The sequence below is a fragment of the Dendropsophus ebraccatus genome, chromosome 2, assembly GCF_027789765.1.
Source record: "Dendropsophus ebraccatus isolate aDenEbr1 chromosome 2, aDenEbr1.pat, whole genome shotgun sequence".
Taxonomy (NCBI): Eukaryota; Metazoa; Chordata; class Amphibia; order Anura; family Hylidae; genus Dendropsophus; species Dendropsophus ebraccatus.
Window position 1 is genome coordinate 166,835,546 of NC_091455.1, and position 13,915 is coordinate 166,849,460.

A 13,915-nucleotide genomic window follows, 5' to 3' on the forward strand; every position below is an offset into this window, starting at 1 on the left:
AAGTATCCAGCTCCAGAAAGTGCAGTAAAACAAGAGTTTATTCCAAAAAGTACAAAAACATGAAATAAAAATACATGGACGTCCATGAAAAAAACAACGCGTTTAAGAGCATAAGCTCATTAGTCATGGCTAACTTGTGTTACTCTCCCACCTGCGTCTCCTTTTCCCAGTTCCCTACAACACTATCCTTCATATACAGTATGGGGAGGATATGGTTTGTGGGCTGCTGGAGTTTGCGTGCCAGGACTGATTTTAAGTCCCAGTCCAGCCCTGGTCCCAGGATAACTTGTCATTTATTTATGTAAATCTCTGATCATTCTGTGCTAAATAATGTAGGTGGTCCTACATACCCATGCATACCCAGGCTCTGGCTATTGAAATTATCAGAGACTGTAAGTCCTTTGGAATTAGGGGGGATGAGAAGTTACTATTATATGTGGATTGCATCCTTATATTTGTTAACGACCCCCAGAGGGCAGTACCACAGATTATTCAAAATACTTAAACTTATATAGCATTATCCCTGAGATATGTACATATGGCTCTAGAGAGATATAGATATTGATGTGTATAGCATGGATCAGGAACATTTATCATAACTTTGTTGTTTACAGGTGACCGATGCCCAGTGAGATGATCAGCAAGATGGTCACCCCTGCCAGCTGCAAGAAAGCAATGGAAAGACAGGTAATTAATATTTTCATTAATTACTGATAACACTTAGGCTAGATGTGAGTTCTAGACCTGCAGAGATGTCACAGTCTCTACTTGATGCATGATGACTATGATAATCCCCATGATGACTATGATGATATGCCAATATGGTTTGTATAGACTTAGCAATGCTACTGTTCAGCCAGTTCCTGATTCCATCTTGGAATCAAGTCTCCAGTGCTGACTGTTGTCTACGCAGCAATGCCCTTAGTAGACTCTCTATCAACTTCTAGGACTGGAATATCCCAGGCAGCTCATATTCTAAAGGAATATGAAGCGTAACCGCTAGTATAATTTCCTGACATGGAGCTGACACATTTCCCAAGTGCCAAAGAAAAATGATAGCAGGCCAATGGACCTCTATCTTGATGAATGAAAAAGGACTCGCCTTAACTGCATTTATTAGACAGAAGAGCGAGATGTGCCAAAAAGGACATCCTCCAAGTCCAATGAGGCAAAGGACCACTTTTTATGTGCCACAGTTTCACCTAGATGAAAAAGCCGAACAAGGCAGTCAGGAATGTTGTCTTTGTCAAGCAAAGTTAAAGATAAAGAATTAACAAAAACCACACCTTTATTATCGGTGTTGCGGCTTTTGCACCTTTTCTTAAAAGGTAAGCACAAAATAACTAAAGCCACCAATACCGTAAATAACTCCAGCAGTTCAATATCTTTCAACATCCCTTCTTGAACCTAAGAGGAGTGGCATGGCTTGGCACATCGCCTTATGGCCACACCACCTATGGAAGCCATGACCCCTCACAACCTGCAGCCTTCTGGATTAGGTTTGGCCCACCAAGATTCCATTATGTACTTTAGTTTCTGATGCTAACTGATGCTCACGTACCAATACCTTCTGTAGTTTCGGTATCGAGGCCTAGGACCGACACCTCTAAATCAGCCCCTATTGGAAAGGAAAGCAGCTGTTAATCCCCAGGATTAGGACCCCCAGCTGACCCTCATTCCTAAGGACCGAAGGAAACCTGAAGCGAGTCAATGGACCTCTATATTAAGGAATGAAACAGGGCTCACATTTGCTCCCACGCACTCAGGAATTTTATTTTTAGTTCATTCTATGGATTGTAAGCTCTACCGAGCAGAGCTCTCACTTCTCATGTTTGAGTTAAGGTTTAAAAGTGTTCCTCTTTAAGGTCTTTTCTTTCTATCTATGAAGCCCCAGATTTGTAAAGTGCTGCGGGATATCTCATCGCTATCTAAATCATATTGTTATTATTATTGACATTTTTTCTAGATTTTTATATTGTATTTACATGTACAGGTTTTTAAAAGGTCAGGAAAAGATTTGAATAAAGGAGAAGTCTCAGTCTTTACTGTATATGTATCCTATTTTTATGATCTGTCCCTGTCTGTGCATTCAATAATAACAATTAAAAACCTGACTGTGTGAACACAACCCTTCATGTCGAACCTAAAGCTTTATGTTCAAAAGCAAACACACTAACCCACGATGACCAAATAATTTAACAACGGATCCGAAGTTAAGGAAAAGCAATGGGCCTCGAAAACCACACCTTTGTTATAGGCTTTGATGCTTGGCACTCAACGACTAAAGCCACCTATAGCGGAAAAAAAATGCAACAATACAATGTTGTCACCCTCCCAGTTTCTACCCAAAAGGAGGGCCGTGACTGGGCACACCAGTGCCTGTTCCGAAGCACCAAAGTCAGAAATTTTAGACTTATCTTTCCCTTTCAATGCTTACATAATCTCTGAGATATGTAATTATGGCTCTTGAGTGCCATAGATATTAGTGCCTATAGCATGTATCAAGAACACGTTATCATGGCTTTGTCTTTTTACAGGTGACCGATGCCCAGTGAGATAATCAGCAAGATGGGCACCCCTGCCAGCTGCAAGAAAGCAATGGAAAGACAGGTAATTAATATTTGTATTAATTACTGGTAACACTTAGGCTAGATGTGAATTCTAGACCTGCAGAGATGTCACAGTCTCTACTTGATGCATGATGATATACGCCCTCTTGCTATGTATATCTTCTATAGGCATTTCTATTGTAACACTTCTCTAAGGTACAAAGAGGAGGGACATTTCTGCTCTCTACTCTTTTTTTTCTACTGGCAGGAATCCGCCTTTGTTTGTTTCGGATAGAATAGACATAGATAACCACAGAGTTAAGAAAAAAGACTGTGGCCAGACTGACCGCAGCATTCATGCCCTTTGCCATGGCCCTACACAACTTGGAGCCCTCTGGATTAGTTGTTGCCCACTGAAATAATCCCCATGATGACTATGATGATATGCCAATATGACACCTCCGTTCAAGGTTTGTATACACTTAGCAATCCTACTGTTCAGCCAGTTCCTGATTCCATCTTGGAATTTAGTCTCCAGTGCTGACTATTGTCTACGCAGCAATGCCCTTAGTAGACTCTCTATCAACTCCTAGGACCGGAATATCCTGGGCTGCTTATATTCTAAAGGAATATGGAGCGTAACCGCTAGTAAAATTTCAAGACGTGGAGCTGACACATTTCCCAAGGGCCAAAGAAAAATAATAGCAGGTCAATGGACGTCTATCTTGATGATTGAAAAAGGACTCGCCTTTACTGCATTTATTAGACAGAAGAGCGAGATGTGCCGAAAAGGACATCTTTCAAATCCAATGAGGCGAAGGACCACTTTTTAGGGGCCACAGTTTCACCTAGATGAAAAAGCCGAACAAGGCAGTCAGGAATGTTGTTTTGTCAACGAAAGTTGAAGATAAAGAATTAACAGCAAAAACCACAACTATATTATCGGTGTTGCGGCTTTTGCACCTTTTCTTAAAAGGTAAGCACAAAATAACTAAAGCCACCAATACCGTAAATAACTCCAGCAGTTCAATATCTTTTAACATCCCTTCTTGAACCTAAGAGGAGTGGCATGGCTTGGCACATCGCCTAATGGCCACACCACCTAAGGAAGCCATGACCCCTCACAACCCGCAGCCTTCTGGATTAGGTTTGGCCCACCAAGATTCCATTATGGACTTTAGTTTCCGATGCTGACTGATGCTCACGTACCAATACCTTCTCTGTAGTTTTGGTATCGAGGCCTAGGACCGACACCTCTGAAGCAGCCCCTATTGGAAAGGAAAGCAGCGTTTAATCCCAAGGATTAAGACCCCCAGCTGACCCCCATTCCTAAGGCCCGAAGGAAACCAGAAGCGAGTCAATGGACCTCTATCTTAAGGAATGAAATAGGGCTCACCTCTGCTCCTACACACTCAGGAATTTTATTTTTAGTTCATTCTATGGATTGTAGGCTCTACCGAGCAGAGCTCTCACTTCTCATGTTTGAGTTAAGGTTTAAAAGGGTTCCTCTTTAAGGTCTTTTCTTTCTATCTATGAAGCCCCAGATTTTTAAAGTGCTGAGGGATAATTCATCACTATCTAAATCATATTGTTATTATTATTGACATTTTTTCTAGATTTTTATATTGTGTTTACAAGTACAGGTAATAGTCAGGAAAAGATTTGAGTAAAGTAGAAGTCTCAGTCTTTATTGTATATGTATCCTATATTTATGATCTGTCCCTGTCTTTGCATTCAATAATACCAATTAAAAACCTGACTGTGTGAACACAACCCTGCATGTCTAACCTAAAGCGTTATGTTCAAAAGCAAACCCACTAACCCACGATGACCCAATAATTTAACAATGGATCCAAAGTTAAAGAAAAGCAATGGCCCTCGAAAACCACACCTTTGTTATAGGCTTTGATGCTTGGCCCTCAACGACTAAAGACACCTATAGCGGAAATAAAATGCAACAATACAATGTTGTCACCCTCCCAGTTTCTACCCAAGAGGAGGGCCGTGACTGGGCACACTAGTGCCTGTTCCGAAGCACCAAAGTCAGAAATTTTAGACTTATCTTTCCCTTTCAATGCTTACATAATCCCTGAGATATGTAATTATGGCTCTTGAGTGCCATAGATATTAGTGCCTATAGCATGTATCAAGAACACATTATCATGGCTTTGTCTTTTTACAGGTGACCGATGCCCAGTGAGATGATCAGCAAGATGGGCACCCCTGCCAGCTGCAAGAAAGCAATGGAAAGACAGGTAATTAATATTTATATTAATTACTGATAACACTTAGGCTAGATGTGAGTTCTAGACCTGCAGAGATGTCACAGTCTCTACTTGATGCATGATGATATACGTCCTCTTGATATGTGTATCTTCTATAGGCATTTCTATTGTAACAGTTCTTTAAGGTACAAAGAGGAGGGACATTTCTGCTCTCTACTCTTTTTTTTCTACTGGCAGGAATCCGCCTTTGTTTGTTTCGGATAGAATAGACATAGATAACCAGAGAGTTAAGAAAAATAGACTGTGGACTGACTGACCGCAGCATTCATGCACTTTGCCATGGCCCTACACAACTTGGAGCCCTCTGGATTAGTTTTTGCCCACTGAAATAATCCCCATGATGACTATGATGATATGCCAATATGACACCTCCATTCAAGGTTTGTATAGACTCAGCAATGCTACTGTTCAGCCAGTTCCTGATTCCATCCTGGAATCAAGTCTCCAGTGCTGACTGTTGTCTACGCAGCAATGCCCTTAGTAGACTCTCTATCAACTTCTAGGACCGGAATATCCCGGGCAGCTCATATTCTAAAGGAATATGAAGCGTAACCGCTAGTATAATTTCCAGACATGGAGCTGACACATTTCCCAAGTGCCAAAGAAAAATGATAGCAGGCCAATGGACCTCTATCTTGATGAATGAAAAAGGACTCGCCTTTACTGCATTTATTAGACAGAAGAGCGAGATGAGCCAAAAAGGACATCCTCCAAGTCCAATGAGGCAAAGGACCACTTTTTAGGTGACACAGATTCACCTAGATGAAAAAGCCGAACAAGGCAGTCAGGAATGTTGTCTTTGTCAAGCAAAGTTAAAGATAAAGAATTAACAGCAAAAACCACACCTTTATTATCGGTGTTGCGGCTTTTGGTTCTTTTCTTAAAAGTTAAGCACAAAATAACTAAAGCCACCAGTACCGTAAATAACTCCAGCAGTTCAATATCTTTCAACATCCCTTCTTGAACCTAAGAGGAGTGGCATGGCTTGGCACATCGCCTAATGGCCACACCACCTAAGGAAGCCATGACCCCTCACAACCCGCAGCCTTCTGGATTAAGTTTGGCCCACCAAGATTCCATTATGGACTTTAGTTTCCGATGCTGACTGAGGCTCACGTACCAATACCTTCTCTGTAGTTTTGGTATCGAGGCCTAGGACCGACACCTCTAAAGCAGCCCCTATTGGAAAGAAAAGCAGCGTTTAATCCACAGCTGGGGATTAAGACCCCCAGCTGACCCCCATTCCTAAGGCCCGAAGAAAACCAGAAGAGAGTCAATGGACCTCTGTCTTAAGGAATGAAACAGGGCTCACCTCTGCTCCTACACACTCAGGAATTTAATTTTTAGTTCATTCTATTGATTGTAAACTCTACCGAGCAGAGCTCTCACTTCTCATGTTTGAGTTAAGGTTTAAAAGTGTTCCTATTTAAGGTCTTTTCTTTCTATCTATGAAGCCCCAGATTTGTAAAGTGCTGCGGGATATTTCATCACTATCTAAATCATATTGTTATTATTATTGACATTTTTTCTAGATTTTTATATTGTGTTTACATGTACAGGTTTTTAAAAAGTCAGGAAAAGATTTGAATAAAGGAGAAGTCTCAGTCTTTACTGTATATGTATCCTATATTTATGATCTGTCCCTGTCTTTGCATTCAATAATAACAATTAAAAACCTGACTGTGTGAACACAACCCTGCATGTCTAACCTAAAGCTTTATGTTCAAAGGAAAACCCACTAATCCACGATGACCCAATAATTTAACAATGGATCCAAAGTTAAAGAAAAGCAATGGGCCTCGAAAACCACACCTTTGTTATAGGCTTTGATGCTTGGCCCTCAACGACTAAAGCCACCTATAGCGGAAATAAAATGCAACAATACAATGTTGTCACCCTCCCAGTTTCTACCCAAGAGGAGGGCCGTGACTGGGCACACTAGTGCCTGTTCCGAAGCACTTAAGTCAGAAATTTTAGACTTATCTTTCCCTTTCAATGCTTACATAATCCCTGAGATATGTAATTATGGCCCTTGAGTGCCATAGATATTAGTGCCTATAGCATGTATCAAGAACACGTTATCATGGCTTTGTCTTTTTACAGGTGACCGATGCCCAGTGAGATGATCAGCAAGATGGGCACCCCTGCCAGCTGCAAGAAAGCAATGGAAAGACAGGTAATTAATATTTATATTAATTACTGATAACACTTAGGCTAGATGTGAGTTCTAGACCTGCAGAGATGTCACAGTCTCTACTTGATGCATGATGATATACGTCCTCTTGATATGTGTATCTTCTATAGGCATTTCTATTGTAACAGTTCTTTAAGGTACAAAGAGGAGGGACATTTCTGCTCTCTACTCTTTTTTTTCTACTGGCAGGAATCCGCCTTTGTTTGTTTCGGATAGAATAGACATAGATAACCAGAGAGTTAAGAAAAATAGACTGTGGACTGACTGACCGCAGCATTCATGCACTTTGCCATGGCCCTACACAACTTGGAGCCCTCTGGATTAGTTTTTGCCCACTGAAATAATCCTCATGATGACTATGATGATATGCCAATATGACACCTCCATTCAAGGTTTGTATAGACTTAGCAATGCTACTGTTCATCCAGTTCCTGATTCCATCTTGGAATCAAGTCTCCAGTGCTGACTGTTGTCTACGCAGCAATGCCCTTAGTAGACTCTCTATCAACTTCTAGGACCGGAATATCCCGGGCAGCTCATATTCTAAAGGAATATGAAGCGTAACCGCTAGTATAATTTCCAGACATGGAGCTGACACATTTCCCAAGTGCCAAAGAAAAATGATAGCAGGCCAATGGACCTCTATCTTGATGAATGAAAAAGGACTGGCCTTTACTGCATTTATTAGACAGAAGAGCGAGATGTGCCAAAAAGGACATCCTCCAAGTCCAATGAGGCAAAGGACCACTTTTTAGGTGCCACAGTTTCACCTAGATGAAAAAGCCGAACAAGGCAGTCAGGAATGTTGTCTTTGTCAAGCAAAGTTAAAGATAAAGAATTAACAGCAAAAAACACACCTTTATTATCGGTGTTGCGGCTTTTGCACCTTTTCTTAAAAGGTAAGCACAAAATAACTAAAGCCACCAATACCGTAAATAACTCCAGCAGTTCAATATCTTTCAACATCCCTTCTTGAACCTAAGAGGAGTGGCATGGCTTGGCACATCGCCTTATGGCCACACCACCTAAGGAAGCCATGACCCCTCACAACCCGCAGCCTTCTGGATTAGGTTTGGCCCACCAAGATTCCATTATGGACTTTAGTTTTCGATGCTAACTGATGCTCACGTACCAATATCTTCTCTGTAGTTTTGGTATCGAGGCCTAGGACCGACACCTCTGAAGCAGCCCCTATTGGAAAGGAAAGCAGCGTTTAATCCCAAGGATTAAGACCCCCAGCTGACCCCCATTCCTAAGGACCGAAGGAAACCAGAAGCGAGTCAATGGACCTCTATCTTAAGGAATGAAACAGGGCTCACCTCTGCTCCTACACACTCAGGAATTTTATTTTTAGTTCATTCTATGGATTGTAAGCTCTACCGAGCAGAGCTCTCACTTCTCATGTTTGAGTTAAGGTTTAAAAGTGTTCCTCTTTAAGGTCTTTTCTTTCTATCTATGAAGCCCCAGATTTTTAAAGTGCTGCGGGATATTTCATCACTATCTAAATCATATTGTTATTATTATTGACATTTTTTCTAGATTTTTATATTGTGTTTACATGTACAGGTTTTTAAAAAGTCAGGAAAAGATTTGAATAAAGGAGAAGTCTCAGTCTTTACTGTATATGTATCCTATATTTATGATCTGTCCCTGTCTTTGCATTCAATAATAACAATTAAAAACCTGACTGTGTGAACACAACCCTGCATGTCTAACCTAAAGCTTTATGTTCAAAAGCAAACCCACTAACCCACGATGACCCAATAATTTAACAATGGATCCAAAGTTAAAGAAAAGCAATGGGCCTCGAAAACAATACCTTTGTTATAGGCTTTGATGCTTGGCCCTCAACGACTAAAGCCACCTATAGCGGAAATAAAATGCAACAATACAATGTTGTCACCCTTCCAGTTTCTACCCAAGAGGAGGGCCGTGACTGGGCACACTAGTGCCTGTTCCGAAGCACCAAAGTCAGAAATTTTAGACTTATCTTTCCCTTTCAATGCTTACATAATCCCTGAGATATGTAATTATGGCCCTTGAGTGCCATAGATATTAGTGCCTATAGCATGTATCAAGAACACGTTATCATGGCTTTGTCTTTTTACAGGTGACCGATGCCCAGTGAGATGATCAGCAAGATGGTTACCCCTGCCAGCTGCATAAAGCAATAGAAAGACAGGTAATTAATATTTATATTAATTACTGATAACACTTAGGCTAGATGTCAGTTCTAGACCTGCAGAGATGTCACAGTCTCTACTTGATGCATGATGATATACGTCCTCTTGCTATGTATATCTTCTATAGGCATTTCTATTGTAACACTTCTCTAAGGTACAAAGAGGAGGGACATTTCTGCTCTCTACTCTTTTTTTTCTACTGGCAGGAATCCGCCTTTGTTTGTTTTTCGGATAGAATAGACATAGATAACCAGAGAGTTAAGAAAAATAGACTGTGGACTGACTGACCGCAGCATTCATGCCCTTTGCCATGGCCCTACACAACTTGGAGCCCTCTGGATTAGTTTTTGCCCACTGAAATAATCCCCTGGATGACTATGATGATATGCCAATATGACACCTCCATTCAAGGTTTGTATAGACTTAGCAATGCTACTGTTCAGCCAGTTCCTGATTCCATCTTGGAATCAAGTCTCCAGTGCTGACTGTTGTCTACGCAGCAATGCCCTTAGTAGACTCTCTATCAACTTCTAGGACCGGAATATCCCGGGCAGCTCATATTCTAAAGGAATATGAAGCGTAACCGCTAGTATAATTTCCAGACATGGAGCTGACACATTTCCCAAGTGCCAAAGAAAAATGATAGCAGGCCAATGGACCTCTATCTTGATGAATGAAAAAGGACTGGCCTTTACTGCATTTATTAGACAGAAGAGCGAGATGTGCCAAAAAGGACATCCTCCAAGTCCAATGAGGCAAAGGACCACTTTTTAGGTGCCACAGTTTCACCTAGATGAAAAAGCCGAACAAGGCAGTCAGGAATGTTGTCTTTGTCAAGCAAAGTTAAAGATAAAGAATTAACAGCAAAAACCACACCTTTATTATCGGTGTTGCGGCTTTTGCACCTTTTCTTAAAAGGTAAGCACAAAATAACTAAAGCCACCAATACCGTAAATAACTCCAGCAGTTCAATATCTTTCAACATCCCTTCTTGAACCTAAGAGGAGTGGCATGGCTTGGCACATCACCTAATTGCCACACCCCCTATGGAAGCCATGACCCCTCACAACCCGCAGCCTTCTGGATTAGGTTTGGCCCACCAAGATTCCATTATGGACTTTAGTTTTCGATGCTAACTGATGCTCACGTACCAATACCTTCTCTGTACTTTTGGTATCGAGGCCTAGGACCGACACCTCTGAAGCAGCCCCTATTGGAAAGGAAAGCAGCGTTTAATCCCAAGGATTAAGACCCCCAGCTGACCCCCATTCCTAAGGACCGAAGGAAACCAGAAGCGAGTCAATGGACCTCTATCTTAAGGAATGAAACAGGGCTCACCTCTGCTCCTACACACTCAGGAATTTTATTTTTAGTTCATTCTATGGATTGTAAGCTCTACCGAGCAGAGCTCTCACTTCTCATGTTTGAGTTAAGGTTTAAAAGTGTTCCTCTTTAAGGTCTTTTCTTTCTATCTATGAAGCCCCAGATTTTTAAAGTGCTGCGGGATATTTCATCACTATCTAAATCATATTGTTATTATTATTGAAATTTTTTCTAGATTTTTATATTGTGTTTACATGTACAGGTTTTTAAAAAGTCAGGAAAAGATTTGAATAAAGGAGAAGTCTCAGTCTTTACTGTATATGTATCCTATATTTATGATCTGTCCCTGTCTTTGCATTCAATAATAACAATTAAAAACCTGACTGTGTGAACACAACCCTGCATGTCTAACCTAAAGCTTTATGTTCAAAAGCAAACCCACTAACCCACGATGACCCAATAATTTAACAATGGATCCAAAGTTAAAGAAAAGCAATGGGCCTCGAAAACCACACCTTTGTTATAGGCTTTGATGCTTGGCCCTCAACGACTAAAGCCACCTATAGCGGAAATAAAATGCAACTATACAATGTTGTCACTCTTCCAGTTTCTACCCAAGAGGAGGGCCGTGACTGGGCACACTAGTGCCTGTTCCGAAGCACCAAAGTCAGAAATTTTAGACTTATCTTTCCCTTTCAATGCTTACATTATCCCTGAGATATGTAATTATGGCCCTTGAGTGCCATAGATATTAGTGCCTATAGCATGTATCAAGAACACGTTATCATGGCTTTGTCTTTTTACAGGTGACCGATGCCCAGTGAGATGATCAGCAAGATGGTTACCCCTGCCAGCTGCATAAAGCAATAGAAAGACAGGTAATTAATATTTATATTAATTACTGATAACACTTAGGCTAGATGTCAGTTCTAGACCTGCAGAGATGTCACAGTCTCTACTTGATGCATGATAATATACGTCCTCTTGCTATGTATATCTTCTATAGGCATTTCTATTGTAACAATTCTCTAAGGTACAAAGAGGAGGGACATTTCTGCTCTCTACTCTTTTTTTTCTACTGGCAGGAATCCGCCTTTGTTTGTTTCGGATAGAATAGACATAGATAACCAGAGAGTTAAGAAAAATAGACTGTGGACTGACTGACCGCAGCATTCATGCCCTTTGCCATGGCCCTACACAACTTGGAGCCCTCTGGATTAGTTTTTGCCCACTGAAATAATCCCCATGATGACTATGATGATATGTCAATATGACACCTCCATTCAAGGTTTGTATAGACTTAGCAATGCTACTGTTCAGCCAGTTCCTGATTCCATCTTGGAATCAAGTCTCCAGTGCTGACTGTTGTCTACGCAGCAATGCCCTTAGTAGACTCTCTATAAACTTCTAGGACCGGAATATCCCGGGCAGCTCATATTCTAAAGGAATATGAAGCGTAACCGCTAGTATAATTTCCAGACATGGAGCTGACACATTTCCCAAGTGCCAAAGAAAAATGATAGCAGGCCAATGGACCTCTATCTTGATGAATGAAAAAGGACTCGCCTTTACTGCATTTATTAGACAGAAGAGCGAGATGTGCCAAAAAGGACATCCTCCAAGTCCAATGAGGCAAAGGACCACTTTTTAGGTGCCACAGTTTCACCTAGATGAAAAAGCCGAACAAGGCAGTCAGGAATGTTGTCTTTGTCAAGCAAAGTTAAAGATAAAGAATTAACAGCAAAAACCACACCTTTATTATCGGTGTTGCGGCTTTTGCACCTTTTCTTAAAAGGTAAGCACAAAATAACTAAAGCCACCAATACCGTAAATAACTCCAGCAGTTCAATATCTTTCAACATCCCTTCTTGAACCTAAGAGGAGTGGCATGGCTTGGCACATCGCCTAATTGCCACACCCCCTATGGAAGCCATGACCCCTCACAACCCGCAGCCTTCTGGATTAGGTTTGGCCCACCAAGATTCCATTATGGACTTTAGTTTTCGATGCTAACTGATGCTCACGTACCAATACCTTCTCTGTAGTTTTGGTATCGAGGCCTAGGACCGACACCTCTGAAGCAGCCCCTATTGGAAAGGAAAGCAGCGTTTAATCCCAAGGATTAAGACCCCCAGCTGACCCCCATTCCTAAGGACCGAAGGAAACCAGAAGCGAGTCAATGGACCTCTATCTTAAGGAATGAAACAGGGCTCACCTCTGCTCCCACACACTCAGGAATTTTATTTTTAGTTCATTCTATGGATTGTAAGCTCTACCGAGCAGAGCTCTCACTTCTCATGTTTGAGTTAAGGTTTAAAAGTGTTCCTCTTTAAGGTCTTTTCTTTCTATCTATGAAGCCCCAGATTTTTAAAGTGCTGCGGGATATTTCATCACTATCTAAATCTTATTGTTATTATTGACATTTTTTCTAGATTTTTATATTGTGTTTACATGTACAGGTTTTTAAAAAGTCAGGAAAAGATTTGAATAAAGGAGAAGTCTCAGTCTTTACTGTATATGTATCCTATATTTATGATCTGTCCCTGTCTTTGCATTCAATAATAACAATTAAAAACCTGACTGTGTGATCACAACCCTGCATGTCTAACCTAAAGCTTTATGTTCAAAAGCAAACCCACTAACCCACGATGACCCAATAATTTAACAATGGATCCAAAGTAAAAGAAAAGCAATGGGCCTCGAAAACCACACCTTTGTTATAGGCTTTGATGCTTGGCCCTCAACGACTTAAGCCACCTATAGCGGAAATAAAATGCAACAATACAATGTTGTCACCCTTCCAGTTTCTACCCAAGAGGAGGGCCGTGACTGGGCACACTAGTGCCTGTTCCGAAGCACCAAAGTCAGAAATTTTAGACTTATCTTTCCCTTTCAATGCTTACATAATCCCTGAGATATGTAATTATGGCCCTTGAGTGCCATAGATATTAGTGCCTATAGCATGTATCAAGAACACGTTATCATGGCTTTGTCTTTTTACAGGTGACCGATGCCCAGTGAGATGATCAGCAAGATGGTTACCCCTGCCAGCTGCATAAAGCAATAGAAAGACAGGTAATTAATATTTATATTAATTACTGATAACACTTAGGCTAGATGTCAGTTCTAGACCTGCAGAGATGTCACAGTCTCTACTTGATGCATGATAATATACGTCCTCTTGCTATGTATATGTTCTATAGGCATTTCTATTGTAACACTTCTCTAAGGTACAAAGAGGAGGGACATTTCTGCTCTCTACTCTTTTTTTTCTACTGGCAGGAATCCGCCTTTGTTTGTTTCGGATAGAATAGACATAGATAACCAGAGAGTTAAGAAAAATAGACTGTGGACTGACTGACCGCAGCATTCATGCCCTTT